General features: G+C 44.0%; 5 pseudogenes; all 5 read left to right on the top strand.

The window, feature by feature from the left end:
• The first annotated feature begins 2,461 nt into the window (after window positions 1-2,461).
• LOC121320686 lies at window positions 2,462-3,501 on the top strand (annotated as a pseudogene).
• A 94-nt stretch (window positions 3,502-3,595) lies between these two features.
• LOC121321049 lies at window positions 3,596-4,781 on the top strand (annotated as a pseudogene).
• A 372-nt stretch (window positions 4,782-5,153) lies between these two features.
• LOC121320445 lies at window positions 5,154-6,785 on the top strand (annotated as a pseudogene).
• A 20-nt stretch (window positions 6,786-6,805) lies between these two features.
• Window positions 6,806-7,533, top strand: LOC121320446 (annotated as a pseudogene).
• A 1,901-nt stretch (window positions 7,534-9,434) lies between these two features.
• On the top strand, window positions 9,435-10,643 carry LOC121321138 (annotated as a pseudogene).
• Window positions 10,644-18,907: the final 8,264 nt, after the last annotated feature.

The following is an 18,907-nucleotide window of genomic DNA, read 5'->3' as shown; positions in this document are numbered from 1 at the left end:
GGGCCCTAGAAAGCCCCACAAGCACAAAGGCTTGGTCCTGGCCTTACTATCAATTTTAACCCAATTTACACATGCATGTCTCCGCACCCCTGTGAGAATGCCCTTAATCCCCCACCACATAGGGGAAAAGGAGCAGGTATCAGGCATGCATCCGCAGCCCAAGACGCCTTGCTAAGCCACATCCCCAAGGGAACTCAGAAGTGATAAACATTGAGCCATGAACGCAAGCTTGACTCAGCCAGAGTTAAGAGGGCTGGTAAAACTCGTGCCAGCCACTGCGGTTATACGAGAGGCCCCAACTGATAGTCCACGGCGTAAAGCGTGATTAAAGGATGCCCACCGCACTAGAGTCAAAAGCCCCCTAAGCTGTCATACGCACTTGGAGGCCTAAAGCCCAACCACGAAGGTAGCTCTACCTAACAAGGACCCCTTGAACCCATGACAACTGAGACACAAACTGGGATTAGATACCCCACTATGCTCAGTCATAAACTTTGGCGACAAATTACACATATCGCCCGCCAGGGTACTACGAGCGCTAGCTTAAAACCCAAAGGACTTGGCGGTGCCCCAGACCCACCTAGAGGAGCCTGTTCTAGAACCGATAATCCCCGTTAAACCTCACCACTTCTTGTCATTACCGCCTATATACCGCCGTCGTCAGCTTACCCTGTGAAAGACCAATAGTAAGCAAAAATGGCACACCCAAAAATGTCAGGTCGAGGTGTAGCGAATGAAGTTGAAAGAAATGGGCTACATTTTCTGACACAGAAAACACACGAATAACACTGTGAAATCAGGGATTGAAGGTGGATTTAGCAGTAAAAATAAAATAAAAAATTCTTTTGAAGCCGGCTATGTGGCGCGCATACACCATCCATCACTCTCCTCAAAGGAATACCCCCAGTATATAAAAATATAACCCAAACAAGAGGAGGCAAGTCTTAACATGATAAGTGTACCGGAAGGTGCACTTGGAACAACCAAAATATGGCTCAATAGAAAAGCACCTCCCTTACACCGAGGAGACAGCTGTGCAAATCAGATCATTTTGAGCTAAATAGCTAGCCTCACCACAAACACACAAATAAATATTTATATATAACCCCCCATAAAAATAAAAAAAAAAATAAACCATTTAATCTCCCCAGTATAGGCGATAGAAAAGGACAAAGCAGTGCAAAAGAGAAAGTACCGCAAGGGAAAGCTGAAAGAGAAAATGAAACAACTTGTTAAAGCAATAAAAAGCAAAGATTACAACTTTTACCTTTTGCATCATGATTTAGCCAGTTCTTATCAGGCAAAGAGAATTTTAGTCTGACCCCTCGAAACTAGACGAGCTACTCCAAGACAGCCTAACAGGGCAAACCTGTCTCTGTGGCAAAAGAGTGGGAAGATCTCCGAGTAGAGGCGACAAACCTAACGAGCCTAGTAATAGCTGGTTGCTCAAGAAATGAATAGTAGTTCAGCCTCAAGGCTTCTCCTGTCAACCAGGTCATCACCAACAAAGACACCAAGAAAACCTTAAGAGTTATTCAAGAGAGGTACAGCTCCTTTGAAAAAAAACACAACCTTAACAGGCAGATAAAGATCATATTTAAACCAAAGGATATTTGTTTCAGTGGGCCTAAAAGCAGCCACCTGCACAGAAAGCATTAAAGCTCAGGCAAAACCCCATCCTATTATCTCGATAAAACAATTACAATCCCCTAAACCTACAGAGCTACTCTATACAGCTATAGAAGCAATAATGCCAAAATTAGTAACAAGATGGCACGACCTTCTCCTAGCACATGTGTAAGTCAGATCGGACTCACCACTGACAAATAACGGACCCAACCAAAGAGGGAAATACAAAATAATAATGAAACTCAAGAAAACCCTGTAAAGCACAACCGTTAACCCGACACAGGAGTGCTCACCAAGGAAAGACTAAAAGAACTCGGCAAACATGAGCCTCTCCTGTTTACCAAAAACATCACCTCTTGCAAACAATGTATTAGAGGTCCCGCCTGCCCTGTGACCAAAAGTTTAACGGCCGCGGTATTTTGACCGTGCAAAGGTAGCGTAATCACTTGTCTTTTAAATGAAGACCTGTATGAATGGCATAAAGAGGGCTCAACTGTCTCCTTTTTCCAGTCAGTGAAATTGACCTGCTCGTGCAGAGGTGAGCATAACCACATAAGACAAGAAGACCCTATGGAGCTTAAAACACAAGATCAACTATGCTATCAAGCCAACACACCAACAGGAATAATAGCTAAAAGCATAAAAGTACCCCTGATCCTAATGTTTTTGGTTGGGGCGACCACGGATGACAAAAAAGCCTCCATGTCTATGGGGGCACTGCCCCTAAAACCTAGGGTGACAGTCCAAAGCAACAGAATATCTGATGAACAATGACCAAGGCCTAGCCTGATCAACGAACCAAGTTACCCTAAAATAGGGCAAGCTGAGATGGCAGAGCTTGATAATTGCAAAAGGCCTAAGCCCTTTCCAACAGAGGTTCAAATCCTCTTCTTAGCTATGACCTTTCACCTGCTAACCTACCTAATCAACCCATTAGCATATATTGTCCCCATCCTACTAGCAGTAGCATTCCTAACCCTTATCAAACGAAAAGAACTAGGCTACATAAAACTACGAAAAGGCCCCAGCATCGTTGGGCCCTACGGCCTGCTACAACCCATTGCTGACGGTATCAAACTATTTATTAAAGAACCTGTCCGTCCCACCACAGCCTCCCCACTCCTATTCTTAGCAACCCCAATTATAGCACTAACCTTGGCCCTCACCCTCTGAATACCCATGCCCATACCCTACTCAATTGCGGATCTCAACCTAGACATCCTATTTATCCTAGCCCTCTCCAGCCTAGCAGACTACTCAATCCTAGGCTCTGGTTGAGCCTCCAATTCAAAATACGCCGTCATCGGGGCGCTCCGAGCAATAGCACAAACAATCTCCTACGAAGTAAGCTTAGGCCTAATTCTCCTATGCATAATTATCTTCACTGGCAATTTTACCCTTCACACCTTTAACACTGCACAAGAAGCAATCTGACTACTCGCCCCAGGTTGGCCCCTTGCAGCAATATGATACATCTCCACCTTTGCTGAAACAAACCGAGCCCCATTTGACCTTACAGAGGGGGAATCAGAACTAGTCTCTGGCTTCAACGTTGAATATGCTGGAGGGCCATTTGCCCTATTCTTCCTGGCCGAATATGCCAACATCCTCCTAATAAACACCCTCTCCACAATCCTATTCCTCGGAGCCTACCACAACACCATGTTCCCTGAAATAACAGCCCTCAACCTTATAGTTAAAGCTTCAATAATATCTATGCTATTCTTATGAGTCCGAGCCTCATACCCACGATTCCGATACGACCAATTAATACATCTAGTATGAAAAAATGTCCTCCCCCTCACCCTAGCCCTTGTCCTATGACACATCTCCCTCCCAATCGCCTCAGCTGGCCTCCCACCACAAATCTAGCACAATATAGGAATCGTGCCTGAAGGCTAAGGGCCACTTTGATAGAGTGGTTAATAGGGGTTCAAGTCCCCTCGTTTCCTTAGAAAGAAGGGATTTGAACCCATCCTCAAGAGATCAAAACTCTTGGTGCTTCCACTACACCACTTCCTAGTAAAGTCAGCTAATTAAAGCTTTTGGGCCCATACCCCAAACATGTTGGTTAAAATCCTTCCTTTATTAATGAACCCCTACGTACTTGCCATCCTGTTTTCAAGCCTAGGAATTGGAACTACCCTAACATTTGCAAGCTTCCGCTGACTCCTAGCATGAATAGGCCTAGAAATTAGTACACTAGCCATGATCCCCCTAATAGCACAGCAACACCACCCCTGAGCAGTTGAAGCCACAACCAAGTACTTTCTAACCCAAGCAACAGCCGCAGCCATAATTTTATTTGTTAGCACTACAAATGCCTGAATGACAGGAGAATGGAACATTCAAGAAATGTCCAATCCCACAGCCCTAACCTTAATCACCATGGCCTTGGCCCTTAAAATTGGACTCGCCCCCATCCACTACTGACTGCCAGAAGTATTACAAGGCCTTGACCTTACCACAGGACTTATCCTCTCTACCTGACAAAAATTAGCCCCATTTGCCCTAATTTACCAAATCAGCCCAATAATAAACCCCACCCTTGTAATTTTCCTAGGCTTAACCTCCACCATCATTGGCGGATGGGGCGGATTAAACCAAACGCAACTACGAAAAATCCTAGCATACTCATTAATTGCCCACCTGGGCTGAATGATAATCATTATACAATACTCCCCCAACCCCGCCATACTAAACCTAGAACTCTATATCATCATAACCACCGCAACCTTCCTGACATTCAAAAATGTAACCTCCACAAAACTAAACGCACTAACCCTCACTTGATCAAAAACCCCCATAATAACCGCAATAGCAATGATAACCCTACTTTCCTTAGGAGGACTTCCCCCACTAACAGGCTTTATGCCCAAACGACTCATCCTGCAAGAACTAACCAAACAAAATCTCCCTCTTACAGCATCAATCATAGCCATAGCCACCCTACTCCGCATTTTCTTCTACCTACGAGTATGTTATGCAATAACCATAACAATCTCCCCCAACATCAACAACAGCACCTCAACATGATGACAAAAATCATCACAAACCACTATAACCCTATCCATCACCACCATACTAGCACTAACACTGCTGCCCACCACACCAACAACCATAGCCCTAGCAACATAAGGGGCTTAGGATAAGCCTAGACCAAAAGCCTTCAAAGCTGTAAGCAGGAATGAAAATCTCCTAGCCCCTGTTAAGACTTGCAGGATATTACCCCACATCTTCTGAATGCAGCCCAGATACTTTAATTAAGCTAAAGCCTTTTCTAGATGAGAAGGCCTCGATCCTACAAAATCTTAGTTAACAGCTAAGTGCCCTATCCAGCTAGCATTCATTTACTTCCTCCCGCCAGCGGGGAGGAGGCTGGAGGAAGTTCCGGCAGGCGGCGAGCCCGCGTCTTCAGGTTTGCAATCTGATGTGGTCTTTACCATGGGACTTGATAAGAAGAGGATTTTAACCTCTGTGCATGGGGCTACAATCCACCGCTTAAATATTCAGCCATCTTACCTATGGCAATCACCCGTTGATTCTTTTCTACTAACCACAAAGATATTAGCACGCTGTATTTAGTAATTGGTGCCTGAGCAGGCATAGTCGGTACAGCCCTCAGCCTTCTGATTCGTGCCGAACTGAGCCAACCCGGTGCCTTACTTGGCGATGATCAAATCTATAATGTTATCGTCACAGCCCACGTCTTTGTTATGATTTTCTTTATAGTGATAACCATCATAATTGGCGGATTCGGAAATTGACTGGTCCCCCTAATAATCGGAGCCCCAGACATAGCCTTCCCCCGCATGAACAATATGAGCTTCTGGCTCCTACCCCCATATTTCCTTCTCCTTTTGGCCTCCTCTGGGGTAGAAGCCGGAGCTGGCACCGGATGAACTGTCTACCCTCCTCTGGCAGGAAACCTGGCCCACGCTGGAGCCTCTGTAGACCTTACCATTTTCTCCCTCCACCTAGCTGGGGTGTCATCCATTTTAGGGGCTATTAATTTTATCACTACAATTATCAAAATTATATGAAACCCCCCGCAGTATCTCAATATCAAACCCCCCTATTCGTATGATCCGTACTAGTCACAGCTGTACTTCTCCTCTCACTACCAGTTCTAGCTGCAGGAATTACAATACTACTAACAGATCGAAATTTAAATACCACATTCTTTGACCCCGCTGGAGGAGGAGACCCCATCCTATATCAACACCTGTTCTGATTCTTCGGCCACCCGGAAGTGTATATTCTAATTTTACCGGGGTTTGGCATGATCTCCCACATTGTGGCCTACTACGCAGGTAAAAAAGAACCCTTTGGATACATAGGCATGGTATGAGCTATAATGGCTATCTGACTGCTAGGCTTTATCGTGTGAGCCCACCACATGTTTACAGTTGGAATGGACGTAGACACACGGGCCTATTTTACCTCCGCCACAATAATTATTGCCATCCCAACAGGGGTTAAAGTCTTTAGCTGATTAGCCACCCTTCACCGTGGCTCAATCAAGTAAGACACCCCCCTACTATGAGCCCTGGGCTTTATTTTCCTATTTACAATGGGAGGCTTAACAGGAATTGTCTTAGCCAACTCATCCCTAGACATCGTACTTCACGACACCTATTACGTTGTAGCACATTTTCACTATGTACTATCAATGGGAGCCGTATTTGCTATCATGGGGGCTTTTGTTCACTGATTCCCACTTTTCACAGGTTACACACTTCACAGCACCTGATCTAAAATCCACTTTGCTGTAATGTTTGTAAGCGTCAGTCTAACATTCTTCCCCCAACACTTCCTAGGTCTCGCATGCATGCCCCGCCGATACTCAGACTACCCTGACGCCTACGCCCTATGAAACACTGTCTGCTCAGTTGGCTCACTAATCTCACTTATCGCTGTAATTATGTTCCTATTTATTCTCTGAGAAGCAGCCAAACGAGAAGTCCTATCAGTTGAACTTACAGCCACAAATGTTGAGTGACTTCACGGCTGCCCGTCCCCATACCACACCTATGAAGAACCTGCCTTCGTGCAAGTACAATCAACTAACTAACCTCGAGAAAGGAAGGAATTGAACCCCCATTTGCTGGTTTCAAGCCAGCCGCATAACCGCTCTGCCACTTTCTTATTCCCATGAGGCACTAGTAAAACTGTTATTACATTGCCTTGTCGAGGCAAAATTGCAGGTTAAAGCACTGCGTGCCTTAAGTCCAAGGACTAAATGGCACATCCATCACAATTAGAATTCCAAGACGCGGCCTCACCTGTTATAGAAGAACTTCTCCACTTTCATGACCACACACTAATGATTGTCTTCCTAATCAGCACTTTAGTACTTTACATTATTGTGGCCATAGTGTCAACTAAACTAACAAACATGTACTAGACGCCCAAGAAATTGAAATTGTGTGAACAGTACTCCCAGCAGTGATTCTAATCTTAATCGCCCTGCCCTCCCTTCGAATTCTCTACCTAATAGATGAAATTAACGACCTCCACCTAACAATTAAAGCTATAGGACACCAATGATATTGAAGCTACGAATACACAGACTATGAAAACCTAGGCTTTGACTCCTACATAATCCCTACACAAGACCTCACCCCAGGACAATTCCGACTCCTAGAAACAGACCATCGACTAGTAGTACCTATGGAATCCCCAATTCGAGTTTTAGTCTCCGCAGAAGATGTGCTCCACTCCTGAGCAGTACCCGCCCTAGGCATTAAAATAGATGCAGTACCAGGACGCCTAAACCAAACAGCCTTTATTACCTCACGACCGGGAATTTATTATGGCCAATGCTCTGAAATCTGCGGAGCTAATCACAGCTTCATAACAATGATTGTTGAAGCAGTTCCCCTAGAACACTTTGAAAACTGATCTTCATTAATACTAGAAGAGTCTTCACTAAGAAGCTAAATAGGGAATAGCGTTAGCCTTTTAAGCTAAAGACTGGTGACCCCCAACCACCCTTAGTGACATGCCCCAACTAAACCCCAGCCCATGATTTATAATTTTAGTTTTTTCATGACTTATCTTCCTAATTATTCTACCACCCAAAGTTCTATTGCCTATTGCAGTTCTAGTTCTATTGCCAACTGTAGCCATCTTAAAATCAGTGGTCCTATTCCTACTAACCCTGCTAGAAGTAGCCGTAGCAATAATCCAAGCATACTTATTTGTCCTCCTACTAAGCCTCTACCTACAAGAGAACGTCTAATGGCCCGCCAAGCACATGCATATCACATGTTCGACCCCAGCCCCTGACCCCTAACCGGCGCAGTAGCAGCCCTCCTGATGACATCAGGACTTGCAGTCTGATTCCATTTTAACTCCACAGTACTTATAACAATAGGACTCGCCTTGCTTCTCCTAACCATGTAGCAATGATGACGAGACATTATTCGAGAAGGCACATTTCAAGGACACCATACACCTCCTGTCCAAAAAGGGCTCCGATATGGAATAATTTTATTTATTACTTCAGAAGTTTTCTTTTTCCTAGGCTTTTTCTGAGCATTCTACCACTCAAGCTTGGCTCCAACACCAGAACTAGAAGGATGCTGACCCCCCACCGGTATCATTCCACTAGACCCCTTTGAGTACCCCTACTCAATACAGCAGTACTACTAGCCTCTGGCGTTACAGTCACTTGAGCCCACCACAGTATCATAGAACGTGAGCGCAAACAAGCCATCCAAGCACTAGCCCTAACCATCCTATTAGGGTTCTACTTCACAGCCCTACAAGCAATAAAATATTACGAAGCCCCATTCACTATTGCTGACGGAGTATACGGCTCCACCTTCTTCGTCGCAACAGGATTCCACGGACTCCATGTCATCATTGGCTCCACCATTTTAGCGGTCTGCCTTCTCTGACAAATCCAATATCACTTTACATCTGAACACCACTTCAGATTCGAAGCCACCGCATGATATTGACATTTTGTAGATGTAGTCTGACTATCCCTCTACGTCTCTATCTATTGATGAGGATCATAACCTTTCTAGTATTAACATTCAGTACAATTGACTTTCAATCATTTAGCCTTGGTTAAAATCCAAGGAAAGGTAATGAACCTAACTATGGCAGTCCTAACAATTGCAATCACTTTATCTTGCATCCTAGCAGCTGTTGCATTCTGACTACCTCAAATAAACCCTGACTCCGAAAAACTTTCTCCGTATGAATGCGGCTTTGACCCCCTCGGATCCGCCCATCTCCCCTTCTCACTACGATTCTTCCTGGTGGCAATTTTATTTCTGTTATTCAACCTAGAGATTGCATTACTACTCCTCCTACCCTGAGGAGATCAACTAGCCTCCCCCACCACCGCCCTACTATGAGCAATAGCCATTTTAATACTACTAACCCTGGGTCTTGTCTATGAATGAACCCAAGGAGGACTTGAATGAGCTGAATAGATGACTAGTCCAAAGTAAGACCGCTGATTTCGGCTCAACTAATTATGGTGCAAGTCCATAGTCGTCTTATGACCCCAGTACACTTCAGCTTCAGCTCCGCCTTCATACTAGGACTTATGGGATTGATCTTCCATCGAACCCACCTTCTCTCTGCCCTTCTCTGCCTAGAAGGAATAATGCTATCTCTATTTATTGCCCTCTCCCTCTGATCCCTTCAATTAGAATCAACCACCTATTCTGCCGCCCGTATACACTAGCATTTTCAGCATGCAAAGCCGAAGCAGGCCTAGCCCTCCTTATTGCCACCACACGAACGTACGGCACAGACCACCTCCAAAACCTAAACCTGCTACAATGCTAAAAATTTTAATCCTAACATTAAAGCTATTCCCCACAACATGACTTGCAACACCAAAATGACTGTGAGTCACAACAACAGCCCAAGCCTTAATCATTGCCACCACAAGCCTAACCCTGCTTAACTGAAATTCAGAGACCGGCTGAACTTCCGCCAACCCCTACCTAGGCACAGATCCGCTCTCTACCCCTCTGCTCGTCCTAACATGCTGACTGCTATCTCTAATAATTCTAGCAAGCCAAAACAACATTTCCCCAGAACCCATTAATCGCCAACGGACCTACATCACCCTTCTAGTGTCCCTCCAACTATTCTTAATCATAGCCTTCGGGGCCACCGAAATTATCTTATTCTATATCATATTTGAAGCCACACTAATCCCCACCCTAATTATTATTACACTAGGAGGAAACCAAACTGAACGACTCAACGCAGGCACCTATTTCCTGTTCTACACACTAGCTGGGTCCCTCCCCCTACTAGTCGCCCTACTGATCCTGCAAAAAGAACTAGGCTCCCTCTCAATACTAATTATTCAATACATACAACCTGCCCCCCTATGCACCTGAGCCGATAAAATCTGATGAGCAGCCTGCTTAATTGCTTTCCTGGTAAAAATACCCCTCTACGGAGTCCACCTCTGATTACCAAAAGCACACGTAGAAGCCCCAGTTGCAGGATCTATAGTCCTAGCTGCTGTACTACTAAAACTGGGCGGTTATGGTATGATACGAATGATTATTATACTAGAACCGGCATCCAAGAACCTTGCATACCCATTTATCAACCTAGCTCTATGGGGCATTATCATAACCGGATCAGTTTGTCTACTACAAACAGACCTAAAATCCCTAATTGCTTACTCCTCAGTAAGCCACATAGGACTAGTAGTGGCAGGAATTCTCATCCAAACCCCTTGAGGCTTCACCGGAGCCATTATTTTAATAATCGCACACGGACTAGCATCTTCCGCATTATTCTACCTGGCAAACATCAATTATGAGCGCCTCCACAGTCGAACCTTACTTCTCGCACAAGGAATACAAGCCATCCTCCCCCTAATAGCTGCATGGTGATTTATTGCCAACCTGGCCAACCTAGCCCTCCCTCCCTCCCCAACCTAATAGGAGAACTAATTATCATCACCTCAATATTCAACTGATCAAGCTGAACAATTATCCTTACAGGAGCTGGGACCCTTATTACTGCCAGCTACTCCCTCTACATGTACCTAATGACACAACGAGGCCCTGTAACTACACTAATCATAGTAGCTGAACCATCTCACACACGAGAACACCTACTCATGGCACTACACCTAATCCCCATTATCATACTGACACTAAAACCAGAACTCATGTGAGGCTGATGTTTCTGTAAAAATAGTTTAAACAAAATATTAGATTGTGGTTCTAAAGATGGGAGCTAAACCCTCTTGTTCACCAAGAGAAGCAAGGGGCACTAAGAACTGCCAATTCTTCAGCACCATGGTTCAAATCCGTGGGTCACTCGGCTTTTAAAGGATAATAGCTCATCCATTGGTCTTAGGAACCAAAAACTCTTGGTGCAACTCCAAGTAGAAGCTATGAATTCACCAAAACTTATCTTTAACTCAGCCCTCCTCATTATTTTTATCCTCCTAACATACTCCCTTATTGTCTCCCTCAACCCCAGCCCTCTTAACAAAAAATGAGCGACCACCCATGTTAAAACCGCAGTTCAAACGGCCTTCTACATTAGCTACATTAGCTTTGCTCTGCCACACACCTCCCCCCATGTACAACGTACACCGGCCGCAGTCGGCCAACTCCCCGCTTCTCCCCACCCCCCAAGAGTCCAATTATGTCCCTTGGGTGGGCTGTTTTGGTGGGCGGGGTTAATGTCTGAGCCCCCAAGCCTTCTTTGGTTGAGGGGGCCCCGGATCTCCAAGGTAATACGTCGACGACGGCCCGGCTCCCTCTAGTGGCGGAGGCGGCGACAGCGGCCCGGCTCCCTCGGCTCCCTCTAGTGGCGGAGGCGGCGACGGCGGCCAGCGGACCCTCGGGAGGCGACGGCGGCAGCGGAGCAACCCAGAAAACAGACACCAGCAGTCCCAAGCCAGGCGATGCGGAGCAGGCAACCCCAGGCGATGCGGAGTAGCAGGCAACCCCAGGCGATCCAAATGCGTCATCCCTGAGCGGTGCAAGGCAGGCATCCTTGGGCGGTGCAAGGCAGGCATCCTTGGACCATAGCTCCTCCCCTCTGGGCTCTGAGAGCGGCTCCTCCCCTCTGGGCTCTGAGAGCGGCGGCTCCTCCCTCTCTGGGCTCTGGGAGCGACGGCAGCTCCTCCTCCCTCTCTGGCTCCTCCCGGCGGCTCCTCCCTCTGGGAGCGGCGGCGGCTCCTCCCTCTCTGGCTCTGGGAGCGACGGCGGGAAGGCTCCTCACCCCTCTCTGGCTCTTGGGAAGGCGGCTCTCCCCTCTGGCTGGCTCCCGGGAAGGCGGCTCACCCCTCTCTGGCTCTCGGGAAGGCGGCTCACCCCACACTGGCTCTCGGGAAGGCGGCTCACCCCTCTCGGGCTCTCGGGAAGGTGGCTCACCCCTCTCTGGCCCTCGGGAAGGCGGCTCACCCCTCTCTGGCCCTCGGGAAGGCATCTCCACCCTCTTTATTGGAGTGACCGGGGCATCTCCCATGTCTACCGCCAGGTAATTAACCACCATGAGGGCAACCTCTGGGAAGGACGCCGGGTGGTGTTGTTCCTCCCACTGTTCCCACCTCTCCCCATCTCGACGCCACAGCGTGTTGATAACTATGGGGAGATCGTGGACGAGGTCTGCCTCAGGGTGCATCAACCAGTCCCAGATCTCCTGAGACGGTGGTGAAGGTGGTGGTGCTGGAGGTAGTGGGGTGGCCCCTGATGCCCGGGGTGAACACTGCACCTCTTCCTGGGCCTGGTTGTAGGGGCATCCTGCCCAGTTGTGGCCGTCCTCCTCACACCGGCCACACCAGTTTGACGGTGGCACATCTGGGCAGGACCGCCAACGATGGTCCTCCTTCCCGCACCAGGAACACCAGGGGAAGAGGCTGGCCGGGTCCTCCAGCGGTGGCTGCAGCAGCTTACATTTCTTCAGCTGCTGCTTTTCCTGCCTTTGCCGCTGTCTGCTCTTCTTTCCCATAATCAAAAAAAAAAAAAATTGTCCCACACCAAATGTGGCAGGCTGGTGAGTGGATAGAGGCCCAGAGACAGACTGCAGTTCAAAAAAATAACTATTTTATTATAAATAAACACAAAAATGAAAGTGCACAAGGGCAAAAATAAAGATTTAAACACAAATAACAAAACACAAAACTTACAAAAATAAAGATTTCCAGGCTGGGCAATGCCTTCACTGGATTTAGAAAATTCACCAAACCAAAACCAACAAACACCAACCTGCTTCCTCAGCTCCCTCCTCTCAAATGAGAAGCAGAGGCCTCCTTTTATGTCAGGTGGCTGGGCGCTGATTGATCGTTAATTAGGTTAATCATTTAATCAACTAATCAACCCCAGCCACCTGAACATAATAAACCCAGGCAGGTAGGGGAAATTAACCCCATCCCTGCCAATTTCTAAACGGCAGAGCTTTGCTCTGCCACACACCTCCCCCCATGTACAACGTACACCGGCCGCAGTCGGCCAACTCCCCCCTTCCCCCCCCCCCCACCCCCCAAGAGTCCAATTATGTCCCTTGGGTGGGCTGTTTTGGTGGGAGGGGTTGACGTCTGAGCCCCCAAGCCTTCTTTGGTTGAGGGGGCCCTGGATCTCCAAGGTAATACGTCGATGACGGCACTGCTCCCTCTAGTGGATGAACAACCCCCCCCCTCATGTTTCTCCCCCCCCCCCCCCCCCCCCCAACCGCCACTGCCTTTGGATTGCATCATATCCATCCTGTTGAGAACCACTGGGTAAATGTGATGAATTAGCTACTACACTTAGCTGCTCATGTATAGTTTACTTTTAGTATTTGTGATCACAAGTTTTGGAAGATTCTGATCAATGTGCCTTAAAGATTGCTAAATGACAAGCTTGGCTTCTTCTCAGCCAAACTAAGCTTTATTAATAACAGTCAAAGTTGTTATAATAGTGGAAAACACTAGTGGAGGTTTTCAATAAATTGTTGATGCTCTTAACATCAATATAAACTGTAACTCCTGAATGTGTCGAAGACTTTTGCACAACAGTGTATATATAGGGAACTTGGCAAACAACTTTATACTGTGATATATTGGAGAGGGACGTGTGTACAACACATGTGCAGTGAAATTAGAGAGGTCCAGTGGAAGGATTGTGTTGAAATAAGCTATTAATGAGATTTATTTCATACTTATTAAATATTCCATTTTTCATTCTTTTTGAAAATGTATGAAAGTATATCATCACTCGTTTTATTCCAGTGCAGTTCTAAATCTCTCGGGGTGAAGAATTTCACAGCTTGAAACTAGCTATATAAGTTAAGCGTCTGATTGAGAGGTAAGTGTCTGATAGCTTGACCAACATTTCAAAACTGGCTGATGGCTTGACCGCAGTAATTATATTTGTGTTAAAATGTGTTGATTTAAAAAAAAGAAATATATATATATATATTATATATATATATATATATATATATATATATATATATATATATATATATATATGGTCCTTCAATGGTATCTTTCTTTTAGTGGAACACGACCTAGACGTCGATGGTAACTCCTTTATCCGCTGGTTTAATTCCCCTTCTTCCAAACGTGATATCACGGTGATTGATGATGGAGGCAATGATTTAGGTAAATTGAAAAGCATTGAATTAGTTAGAAAAATGAAAAAAGGAATTAACAAATTTTCATGAGCTATTTCCAAATACAAAAATAATTCTTGTGCATCACCCACAGATGTCTTTGGAAAACTGTAAACGCATCTCCAAAAATAAACAAAGCATGTAACTGGGTGAACAATGTCATTTTGGATTTTGTATGGGGTTTAGGGGGGGATTCAATACTGCATCCTGAAATTAAATATGATCAGGTTGGGGGGGGGGGGGGGGGGGGGGGGGGGTGTCTATATGAATGACACTGGTAATGATATATTCCTAAAAAAACCTCCAGCATGGAATTAAACCACACCTTCTGTAAATATAGCCTTCTCTTCTCATACCTACCCTTACACCTTGTTTTTATTGTATATATTGTTTTGTATTGTATATTTGGGATTCTGTACATGTATTGTGTGTATTGGTTTCTTTTAATAAAAGTGTATTTTTTAAATATCTTTGTTATTGAGAAATGTATATAGACATAAGTATTACTGTATGGTGTGCAATGAATGCTGTATGATATCTATATTATATTCATGATATATTTATATTTAATTAATGATATCTGGTGTAAAACATAATTAAAATAAATCAGCTAACATTAAGAGCAAGTTCTCACAGAGTTTCACATAATAATCTACAGTAAAAAGTATAACCTGTGATATGACATTTTCTCTTTATTGAAATACAACTGATGAGTGGGGACTTTCATTGTAGATGTGAGGAATGACAGATTTGCACAGGGTACTACATTAAATTGGAGAGCTATCTGAATTAGTACAATATTTGGTAATGGGCGAGTACACCCACCATGTTAACTAGGATTACAGATGTTCATGTAAATAATTTAACTGCATTTAGGACAGTATGTATAGGAAGCCAATCGTTTTGTGTGTTTCTCAAATTATATATACACCTTAAAACAACATCTTCCACTAAAAAAATGTACGTTTTCTATGTTAACAGGTTTAGATATCCCACATAGACTTCAAAAACATTACACTATGTAACACAATTTTTGTTCCTGGGTAGTAAGTGTTATTTCCTAATTGCTTATGCCTCAGAAGTATAGAAAATGGCTATTATTCCCCACAAACTTTGCTTTTGTGACCAGGACAGTGATATTTCAAAATATCACTATTTCCAATGGGAAAACGAGCAAATGTGTATCTTTTCGTTCACATAAAGTCAGAAAAAAACAACATATGAATCCAAATTAACATGTATTTATACTAAAGTTATACAAAAATGACTACAAAAGATTTAGAAGTGAGTAGTTTTTCGAGATTTACGATTATACTGTAAATTTACAGTATAATCGTAAATCTCAAAAAACTACTCACTTTATGTGAATGAAAAGACACAAATTTGCTCGTTTTCTCATTGGAAATAGTGATATTTTGAAATATCACTGTCCTGGTCACAAAAACAAAGTTTGTGGGGAATAATAGCTTTTCTATATTTTTGAGGCATAAGCAATTAGGAAATAACACTTGCTACCCAGGAACAAAAAAAAAAAAAAAATGTTACACCATGAAGAAAAGTGTTTGTACCCACTTCCTCACTCAATTTATTGAAAAGGTTCAAAGTCATCGAGTAATTTACCATGAAAATAATATAACTTTGTTAAAGTGAGCTTACATAAACACTTATTTAAAATAGCAAAAAACCTAAATATACCACAATTAGGGCAATAATTAAGAAGTTCAAAACCAGTGGAACAGTGGTAAATCTGTCTGGTTGAGGATGCAAGTGCATCTTGTCCCCATGCACAGTGAGGAAGATGGTTCAGGAGGCAAAGAAGGATCCAAGGGCCACAGTGGAGAATTACAGAACTTGGTTGCATCTTGGGGTCACCAAGTCTCCAAATCTACTATTAAATACTACCTCCATGCCAATAGCCTATTTGGAAAGGTTGCCAGAAAAAAAGCCTTTATTGAGAGCAATCAACAAATGTAAGCACCTGGAGTTTGCTTAATGGCTTTGGCACTTGGATTGGAACCGGGTGCCATGGTCGGATGAGACAAAAATAGAGCTCTCTGGCCACGCACACCAGCGGTGGGTTTGGTGTCGAAAGAAGGATGCGTATGTAGAAAAGAACCCCCTACCTACTGTAAAATAGGGTGGTGGATCTTTGATGTTATGGAGCTGTTTTGCTTCCACTGGTCCTGGGGCCCTTGTTAAGATCAATGGCATCATGAACTTTACCAAGTACAAGGACATTTTAGCCAAAAACCTGGTTTCCTCTGCCAGGAGGCTGTAACTTGGCCGCAGGTGAATCTTCCAGCAAGACAATGACCACAAGCACACATCAAAATCCACAAAGAAATGGTTAATTGACCATAAAATCAACATTTTGCAATGGCCACCTCAGTCTCCGGACTTTAATCCCATTGAAAACCTGTGGTTTGAATTGAAAAGGGCAGTCCATAAGCGCATACCAAAAGATATCAAGGATCTGGAAAGATCCTGTATGGAGGAATAGCCTAAAATCCCTTCCAATGTGTTCTCCAATCTCATAAAAAATTATAGAAAAAGGCTCAGTGCCATTATCCTTGCAAGGGGAGGTTGCACAAAGTACTGAAAACAATAATTGTGACATTTAATTTTTTTTGGAAATAAATTTATAATTTGAGAAATGTGTAATTTTGGTTGATTCCCTGAATCATTAATAAAGTACAATATATTCCACATTCTAGAAAATTACAATATAGCTCATTACCTGTGTTGTTTATTTTATACAGCCTTCAGTCATCATGATCAGAAACTGGGTTGCAATTGAATGGAAAAATAGGAGTCAAATAAGATCACATTTTTCATTTGGAATAATTAAGCTCAAAAATCAGTACTCGCGAAAAAAAAAAAAAAAAATTCCTCAAACTTCTGTAATGGATCGAACATAGGGGTTGTGTTACTCCAAAACTATTTGTAAATAGCTGTATTATCATGTTTAATGTATGTGTAATGTAGAAGAAAATGTGTATACCACCTTAAGTGGGAAAGTTGTGATGATTGACAGCTTACAGGATAGATCAAAGTCCCGCCTACTTGTTCTGATTGGTGGATGCAGTTTTGGGCAGGAACTAGGAAGGGAGAGGACGAATAGAGAAGATCAGGGAAGGAGTAGGGAGACTAAACTAACAAACTGACAGACTGGTCAGGGAGACAGTAACGGAACTAACTGACAGGATAGTCGGGGAAGCCAGCATAATCTTGGTGAGATCAGGGTTTAACTGGGAAAGGGCTAAAAATAGGTTGTACTTCTAAATATCAGCGGCAGGTTAAGTTTAGGTATTGAAATCAGGGCTGCACGGTGAATTAGAGGCCTACTGATCTGAGGCTGTATCAGTAAATGTCTTTTCTGATTACATTCTGGGCTATTATAAAAAGGATAAATAGAGGTTTGCATTGCAATGTTTTTTGCTAAGGAAGTATGTGTAAATAATACAATGTGTTGGTATGGTTTAAATTGGAAACAGTAATAACTAAGAAGGCATAAGAACAATAGTGAAATTACCTAAGTTGCAGCTTAATAATTTAAGCAAGGTTTAAATTGTTTTACTTCAACTGAAATAAGCAAAGCCTTAATTATAGAAGTTTGGGTAGTGTAAGTTACTGAAAGTGCAACTAAATTCTATATGTATTTCTGTAAATGGTTGGGCTGAAAACTAAAGGTCGGTTTAGTGTTAATGTTATGACAATTCCTAGTTTATGTTGATCCAGAACATGGAGTGAATGGAAGTCAGTAGCCCAAAGGTACGCATTCATGAAGTTGGGGAAGACAAGACCAAAGATGCTATGTCTCAGCTAGAACCAGTGTTAAAGAACATGATGGGGGCAATTCGTGACCTAAGGAGATCACTCATCTTAGAGAAACTATGCAGGATAGGCCCAGTGGATTCTTTCCTAGGCTTAGAGCATCAGCAGAGCAGAGGTCTAAGTTCAAAGCCAACAGATGGCATGGAAACAGTTCAAACCAAATGGGACCTGTTCAAAATCAGTCTTCTGGACAAGAAACCGAGCTCCAGACTTGTGGTAGCTACGAACACCTTGAAAGGGAGTGTCCTCAACATAAACACCAAAAGCAGCAGGGAAACTGGTACTGGCAAGCACTGAGGGCCAGGAGCCTTTCAGCAATTGTAAGGCCCAAACTGAAGAGGTTATACTTGCTGACGGTGTGGGGCTGGGGTATTATCTGAGCAGTCAAATTGAAGCACCTTAGTCGATTCAGGTGCGCAGGTGTTCGTTGTCCACCCCCATCTGTGGATGAACGCCGCCAAAGATAATGAATACTCCTTAATACCATTCTGTGGGATAATCAGAGTTGCCAATGGTGAAAAGTTGAACGTGATAGGGAAGGCTGTCATTAACACTGCTAATCTGCTAATCTGCAGCTCACTTGTGAATTCCTTGTGGCTGAAGATGCTGGGCAACAAGCTTTACCAGGAACTGATATTTTAATGCAATATGGTGCTGTGTTCAATTTTAAGGACTGCACTTGTACTCTTGTTGGCAGGAAATTCCTTCTCCTTCCAGCTGAAAAAGATAAAGATGTCTGTAAGGTAGTTACAGGTTAGGATATGACCATACCACTGCGTTGTGAAATAATTGTCTCAGGCAGAGTAGAAGGCAACCAGGATTATGACTGTGAAGACAT

Source organism: Polyodon spathula, chromosome 9, assembly GCF_017654505.1.
Source record: "Polyodon spathula isolate WHYD16114869_AA chromosome 9, ASM1765450v1, whole genome shotgun sequence".
Lineage (NCBI taxonomy): Eukaryota > Metazoa > Chordata > Actinopteri > Acipenseriformes > Polyodontidae > Polyodon > Polyodon spathula.
This window is presented reverse-complemented; position numbering and strand designations above follow the sequence as displayed.